Source organism: Meleagris gallopavo, chromosome Z (genome assembly GCF_000146605.3).
Source record: "Meleagris gallopavo isolate NT-WF06-2002-E0010 breed Aviagen turkey brand Nicholas breeding stock chromosome Z, Turkey_5.1, whole genome shotgun sequence".
In the NCBI taxonomy this organism is placed as follows: domain Eukaryota; kingdom Metazoa; phylum Chordata; class Aves; order Galliformes; family Phasianidae; genus Meleagris; species Meleagris gallopavo.
Genome location: NC_015041.2, coordinates 56,295,165 through 56,302,683, shown reverse-complemented (window position 1 = coordinate 56,302,683; position 7,519 = coordinate 56,295,165). Strand labels below are relative to the sequence as shown.

General features: G+C 37.5%; 1 protein-coding gene and 1 long non-coding RNA gene across 5 annotated transcripts in view; one reads left to right on the top strand and one right to left on the bottom strand.

Moving 5' to 3' along the window:
• XRCC4 (X-ray repair cross complementing 4) overlaps positions 1 to 7,519 on the top strand; it is a 216,482-nt gene that overhangs the window by 11,225 nt on the left and 197,738 nt on the right. The window lies entirely within an intron of this gene.
• LOC104915277 lies at positions 133 to 7,513 on the bottom strand. 3 transcript variants are annotated; one of them, XR_796315.3, is made up of 4 exons: positions 7,357 to 7,513; positions 5,641 to 5,827; positions 953 to 1,023; positions 133 to 181 (listed from the first exon to the last, which is right to left on the bottom strand). It is a non-coding gene; the product is annotated as an uncharacterized LOC104915277 (long non-coding RNA). The 3 variants fall into 3 exon arrangements; XR_796314.3 differs by lacking the exon at positions 7,357 to 7,513 and having other exon boundaries at positions 5,641 to 6,365; XR_004162227.1 differs by lacking the exons at positions 5,641 to 5,827; positions 7,357 to 7,513 and having other exon boundaries at positions 953 to 5,630.

The following is a 7,519-nucleotide window of genomic DNA, read 5'->3' as shown; positions in this document are numbered from 1 at the left end:
GGTGGCCCTGCCTGTGGCAGGGGGGTTGGACATTCATGATCCTTGAGGTCCCTGCCAACCCTGGCCGTTCTGTGATTCTGTGATACTCACTGCTATAGATAAATTCCTCAACACAGAAAAGTTGATGCTGTCTTTTAGATTCTCTCCATGTTGGTGCAAAGATATCTTCTCAAAGCTCAGACTGCAAATGCAGAAAAGAATCACCACTGGTATTATATATTGATTTTAGTTATGTCAGTTGTGGCTTTAGCTACATATGCTTGGACTTTCTATACCTGCACTTAGACTATTTCTGATATGCTGGAAGCACCTTAGTAGCCATTACATTCTTTGTTGCTTAGGTATACTACTTTTTGGTTTTTTTTTTTAATTATTTTTTAAATTCCCTCTCCTATGTGCTCTCTCCAGGTAGTTATGCGTATAAATGCATTACCTGAAGCACTAAGAAGATATTGTATTCAGCAGGACTTGCAAGAGCAAGTTTGACAGCAGGTCTTCAGATCTTTAAGACCATGGATTTTAATGCTAAGAGCTACATGCCCTAAGACTCTTTTCAAATCCTTCCCAAAACTCAAATTTAAACACCTCAATGATACCATATCTCAGTAAAAATAATTTCATATAATATGGAGAAATAAAGTATGAATACTCCTGAAGTTTTCTTGTGTTGTCTTTCCCATCTACAACAATAAAACCCTGATGGATGATTATAGTCTCTGGAAACAAAGGAACAGATATTAGTATCTGGTCATTTAGCTGTCTCTCATATTAAAATGTGAGCAAGAGCTCATACTGTAGTTAAACTGTGCTTAAACCAGGCTTATCAGATTGAAATCCTACATTAAAATAGTATTAACTCAGAGGTACCATTCAACTGCCATTCAACAGAAAACTGACATCAATCTAAATAATATTTAAATGAAGAGGCCCTTAGAGAGTTGCAAATGCTTACTATGTAAGGTTTCCATTAAGTAGTGCCGTTCTCATTTTCCCAGCTTAAGTTCAAATTTTTGGAGTATGAAACTGGAAAAAATAATAGGAAATAAAACATGCAAGACCACTCCAGCTGAAGGTAAAAGCAATTGCTAAAAATTAAAACATCCACATAACTGTTTTCCAACTTATTCTGAAACAATTTGTTTTTTATTCCTGCTAAACATAATCTTATAAAAATGAATAGAAAATAGCATGTCTCTTCTGCAAATGCTTAATTAGAATTGTAAGAAAAATACAAAACTTGCAAATCTGTTAAATTTGATGTTATTACTGGCAAAACTACACTGAATAACTAAGCAAGAGGTATTTAGACAAAACGCAGTTGAACTTTAGAATCTAGATATTGTTTCGTTAGTACTCTCCTCCACATAAGCTCTTGACTTTAATGCAACTATTTTTCTTTAGTACAATTAAAATTCATGTTTATATGATGCCTTGCATTGGCAATGTTGAAAATGCAGGCTCACTTGAGTTCTCTATTTGTCCTGATATCTAGTCAATAGTCTCTCAACACTGACTTTTTGGTGCAAAACAGCTAGCAAATGCAGCTTTTTCCCTAAAATCTTAAAAAGCAAACTGAAGATTACAATACTAAGCTTCTCTTACTAGGATTTTTTTAATACATGGATGATGCATCATCTATATATTTATTCAACAAACACAGCTTTTATGTTTGATGTGTCAATAAAAACTCGAGATGTTGTTTCCTCTGATTTTTCTCAGAAGGTTGTAGCTTGGAGTTTTTCCCATCCTTTCCCCCCATTTAATAAGGAATGATTTCTATCATCCCAATTCCTGGATGCTGAAATTAAGTAAGTTCTTCAGAGTAACAGGGAAATAATGGAAATTTCTGGAACTATACCTAGAGTAGGTAATAATCAGAAGAGCTCTTTTAGTGGAAATAAATATTGTCTTTTATCTCTTTCGCCACTCATGCCTTAAAAATCTGTACCAAAGAGATTTCTAGAGAGTACTTGAACAGAAGGAGAAAAATTATCCATACAAAAGAAAAAGACTCTCTCCCACAATCAGTTGTGGCCACTTTTGCTGATCAGTGAAACTGCATGGTTAATTTACTCGTACTGTCTTTGTCTTTTTGATAAGAAAGCTGCACAATTCGTCGAGCTAGAAACTCTCCTTTCTGAAATTGCACACTGTATGGCTTACTTTGCCTCATATTTATAAGAGTCTTAAGAAACAATAAGAAGTCTGTATGAATGGGAGAGGTAAGAGTAATTTTAACATGGATGATATCCCACCCTAATAAAACCAGCATTCAAACAAGGTCAGGGGAAAAGTTGATTTGCAATACAAGCTGCAACAAGAATATGAAGATGGACATAAAAGAAACTCAAAGCTCTCAAAACTGAAGATACCAAAATCTGCTTTGCTTTTTTGCGTACAGTGTTTTAACATCAAGGACTAGCTAATTTTTTTTCCTACAAGTGTCTGATTACTAAAGTTCTATCATATCAAACATTAACCACGTATATGCTCCACTGCAGAACAGGAAGAAAAACATATGCCTCTTATTTGCCTGAATGCATCTCACCTCCATAAAAAATCTGAGCAATCCAAAGCTGAACTATACTGCTGAGCATGCTTACAAAAAGCCTAAGTTGCAGCATTCAAATATGGGATAGTAGCTACTTGTTGTTCCAAAGGCTAAACAAAAGCGTATCCTACAATTTACCTAAAATGTCATATATGTTTTCGAACTGTTATGTATACCATTAGATTTATTGTTCTTCAACAGTAGAATCGTCTCTCTATAACATGAAAAATAATTATGTCTCTTTCAGGAACAAACATACTTAGTCAAGAAACACAAAAATTCTGCTAAGTCTCTATGTCCATCACTGCTGGGCAGGTCTACTGCATCTACTACACCCCTTGTTTGGTGCAGTTCAGGAGCATGGTTTGGATTTTTAACATCTTTAAGACAAGCGCCAAGTAGTTTCTTGGTTAGAAAGTTGAAACCGAAAATCTTCACTGGGATTGATCCCCAAGCTCTATGCATTAGCACTACAGCTACTGCAGTGGATGTGCACAGTGCTAAAGGCTGAAGTTGATTTTAAAAAAATTTACACTGCCACAATTACTTTGTGATTTATTTTTTTTTAAATCAGGATTTGGATAATCAGCCCACTACTAGTTTCAAATAGCCTGCACAAAAAAAAAGTAACCTTCTCAACATTTTTCATGGTTTTACCGCATCCATTTGTTTAAAAATAGACACATTGCCAAAAACATTGAGTAAGAAGTGTTAGGCACTCTACAAGGAAATGGTTTCTTTCAATTGTTGTCATTCCTTCACTGTTGAGGTCTGTGGTAAAATTTGTTAAAGTAGATCCAAAACATCCTACAGTTTCAAAACCAGAATAAGAGAGATATTAAACATGCATCTTACAATGGCAGAATAAATGGTTTCCTCTGTTCCGCAACGATAGAAGAAAAATAACATATTTTCACATCCTACATACTGACACAGAAGCATCTATATGGGCCGCTTAAGCGATCATCAATTAGATTTCTGACCCCACAGCAGCACATACACTTACTAAAGGTATCTGACATACTAGGCAACAACAGTGGAGTAGCAAAGAGCTTACTTCTTCGTCCCTGCTTAGCTACACTAGTATTTCTACTTTCCTCTCCCCCCTTTTCACTTCTTGGACAGAAAAAAATGTACAGAGCACAGATTATTCTTACTTTATCCTCAGCCAGCTGCATTTATTCTTATACTTAGGAACATGTAAGAGCTGGCATGAGGTCAACATATGGTGAGTACAGGGATGGAAGTCAGTTGTGGCATGGGCACAAAGGACGTCATAGCATCTTTCTGCACTACAGCTTCTGCCGAAGAGTAGAAACCTCAGACTACTAACAAAAAACACATTAGGTGGGCAGCAAAGGTTTTATCACATGAGAACTTTGTTACTGTAGCTGAAACTCCCAGAAAATCTATTCACTTCTTATTTAAGACATTTCATGTTTGATGGTATTATGAAAAAGACATGCAAAAAGCTGCATGTCATTGCTCCAAATAAACTCATAATATAAAGACATGTATATGCCTAAGATGAACTAGGACAACTTTTTAAATCTTGTCTTTCTTTACCTCATTACAAAGAAAAAGCTGTAAGAAAATTTGAATCAGGATTAGTTCCTCCTTTTAAGTTCCAGACACAAAAGACTTCTGAAAGCATTTTTTTTTTATACAATACTGTTTGTATTAGAAAGCTTGTCTTGGATCAATATTTACTATGTAATGTTTTTAGAATAGCTTTTATGAGCAATTTTCCTTCCTTCTATAAAAGCCATCCTAAGACAGCAACAGAGGTTGTGACAGAAAGGTTTGTTCTGATGGAAAGTTCCAAATTAAATTTGCTGCAACAATGTGGAAATTGAGGTCAGTCATAACCAGAGTGGGAAGGGGAAGAAGTCATCTTCACAAAGTTTACTACAACGCATTCCTTCTTCACCGCTGAACTGCAATTACAAACACATAACTACTATGAAGTTTTCATACATATTCATGTTGTTTGGCTGCAGTTGCATATTTTCACTACAAAAGAAACTGAAGACCTCCATTCAGAAAGTGAAAGGCTCATCATCTTTAATATGAGGTTACTTCAGGCTTCTACCCTCTTCCCACCATGTGTGTGGTACATTTTCCAGTTTCAACAGCAGAACTTCTGCTGAGTTTTCTGAAATACAGCTTTTCAAAAGTCAACAGGACAAACTGACAAAGTGATTAGTGAAAAGCAGATCTTCTGCTTCTACGTAAACTGAGAAGCTGTTCTTTATACTCCTTCCCCTCAATTATTGTTTTAATTCATTAGGCAGCATCCATCCCCTTATCAAAGTTAGTTGAAGATAAACCTGTGCTACTCACAGGCAGGAAACAGAGACAAATACAAAAATTTGTGCTTTCGGATAAAGGAAAAGAGAGGTACAAGTCAGTTTCCATATATACTGTTTGGCAGTAGCTGGCCTCTCACAAAACATACATCTAGACTTACAAACTAACTATGTGATTAGAAAGCTTGGGGGACAGTGAGATAGAACTTAAAGCACAATTTCCAGTAGACGTTATCTCTTTCAAAAATTATTCTATTTACAAAGCTACCAGTTTGTCACAGGTGCAGCTCTCTTTTTTTTCTTCCTTTTTGAGAAAGAGAACAAACTGGACATGCAATTATACTCTCTTCCCTTTGATGATACTTAGACACAGTTGTTTCCTGTCCCACAGTCAATTATGCATGCAAAATAAAACATAATAAACAACAGTTCATGACTGTTAATCCCACAAGGTAAACCTCAGCAGAGCAATGGCACCAGAAGCAGCATCACAAACAATCCAAAGTCCTAGATACACCACAGGAATTATTGTATCACTGAGGAAATTAAAATTCCAAAAGACTGAGGAAATTTATTTTCACCTCCATAAATTCATGAAAACAACCTCATTAAGGAAATTCTAGCTTACTTTACCTTTAAAATGCAGCCCGATCTCTTGAAAGTAATACAGACAGTGAGAAAGAAAGCTCACAAGAATCCATAAGCATGCCATCACCTTTGTGCTAGATGTAAGTATTAATATTACATATAAATACTAAACTGACCAATGTAAAGTAGTACCTCACTGATCATCCAGGTTCTCCTGTTTTTTTGCTGCAGTCTCTTTTGAAGTGCTGTGGTAACAGCAAGGTGGTGATGTACCTCTGTAACATCTACCTTTTAAAGACACTGATTAAAGGTGATGACTTGCCTCTTCATTCTCACCCGCCACATTTTCTTGCTTCTTATCATGACAGCCTTTTGGCCACTGCTTGGAGATACGGTTTAGAATCACAGAATCACCAAGGTTAGAAAATTAGAAAAGACCTCAAGATCATCCAGTCCAACTGTCCATCCATCATCAACATTTCCCACTAAACCATGTCCCTTAGTACAACAGTACTACCAGTACAACACCACCAGGGATGGTGACTTAGACACTTCCCTGGGCAGTCTGTTCCAGTGCCTAACCATTCTTTTGGAGAAGAATTTTTTCCCCTCAGACAACTTGAAGCTGTACCCTCTAGTCCTATTGCTAGTTATGTGGGAAAGAGGCTGAACCTCACCACAACATCCTTTCAGACAGTTGTAAAGAATGATAAAGTCTCCCCTAAGCCCCATCTTCTCCAGACTAAGTAATCCCAATTCCCTCAGTTGCTCCTCATAAGACTTGTGCTCCAGAACCCTCATCAGCTTTGAAGCCTTCTCTGGATATGCTCCAGCAACTCCATATCTTTCTTGTAGTGAGGAGCCCAAAGGTGCAGCCTCACTTCCCTGGTCCTGCTGGCTATGCCATTTCTGATACAAGCCAGGATACCATTGACCTTCTTGGCCACCTGGGCACACTGCTGGCTCACATTCAGCCAGGTAACAATCAACATCCCCAGGTCCATTTCTTACAGCCACTCAGCCTCAAACCTGTAGTGTTACCTGGGGTTGTTGTGACCAAAGTACAGAACCCAGCACTTATTGAACTACATCCTATTGGCCTCGGCATAGCAATCCAGGCTGTCCAGATACCTCTATATCCCATGCAGATCAACACTTCCTCCCAGCTTGATGTCATCTGTAAATTTACTGAGAGTGCACTCAATTCCCTCATCCAGATCATCAGTAAAGATACCAAACAGGACAGGATCCAGTACTGACCCCTGGGGAACACCATTCGTAACCAGCAGACAGCTGGATTTAACTCCATTCATCACCTCTCTCTGCTCCTACCATCCAGCCAGTTCTTTACCCAGCAAAGAGTATACCTGTCCAAGGCATGGGCTGTCAGCTTCTCCAAGAAAATACTGTGGGAGATAGTGTCAAAGGCTTTGCTGAAATCTAGGCAGACCACATCAACAGCCTTTTCCTCATCCATCAAAAGGATAATAATAGGCGATCAAGGTGGTCAAGCGGTCAAGCAGGATCTGCCTTTTGTGAACCCATGCTGACAGGGCCTGATGCCCCCTATGCATGCCATGTGATCTCACTCAAGACGATCAGCTACACAACCTTTCCTGGCACATGTTTAACCCAGGTTCGTCTGAAAGATCTGCTAAGGAATGCTGAGGCAAACCACTTCCTACACTTTCCTTTTAGTGAAAAGATCTAGAATCTAGAGATTTTTCTTGAACCATGCCATAAAGTTCAAGAGATACTAATGTTTTAATAAATATGTGGGGATTACTGAAAGATTCAGTTAAAGTTGCACAGTATATACACCATTGCTGATGAGTAACTAATCCAAAATATTCTGAAAATGCTAATCTTAAAATGAATTCTGGTTTGAAATAAAAATTATGAACAAACCTTTCACTACACAGAGTAAGACTTTCTTTTCTGAGCTATTTCTTCGTTCTTCTTTTTAACATTCAAATCTTGTACTCATGCCACTCATTTAAAGTTTGGTATCTTAGTTGATAAAGATTTAAAGCCTAATCCTTTGCTTATATTTTCAGAACATATAAAGAGG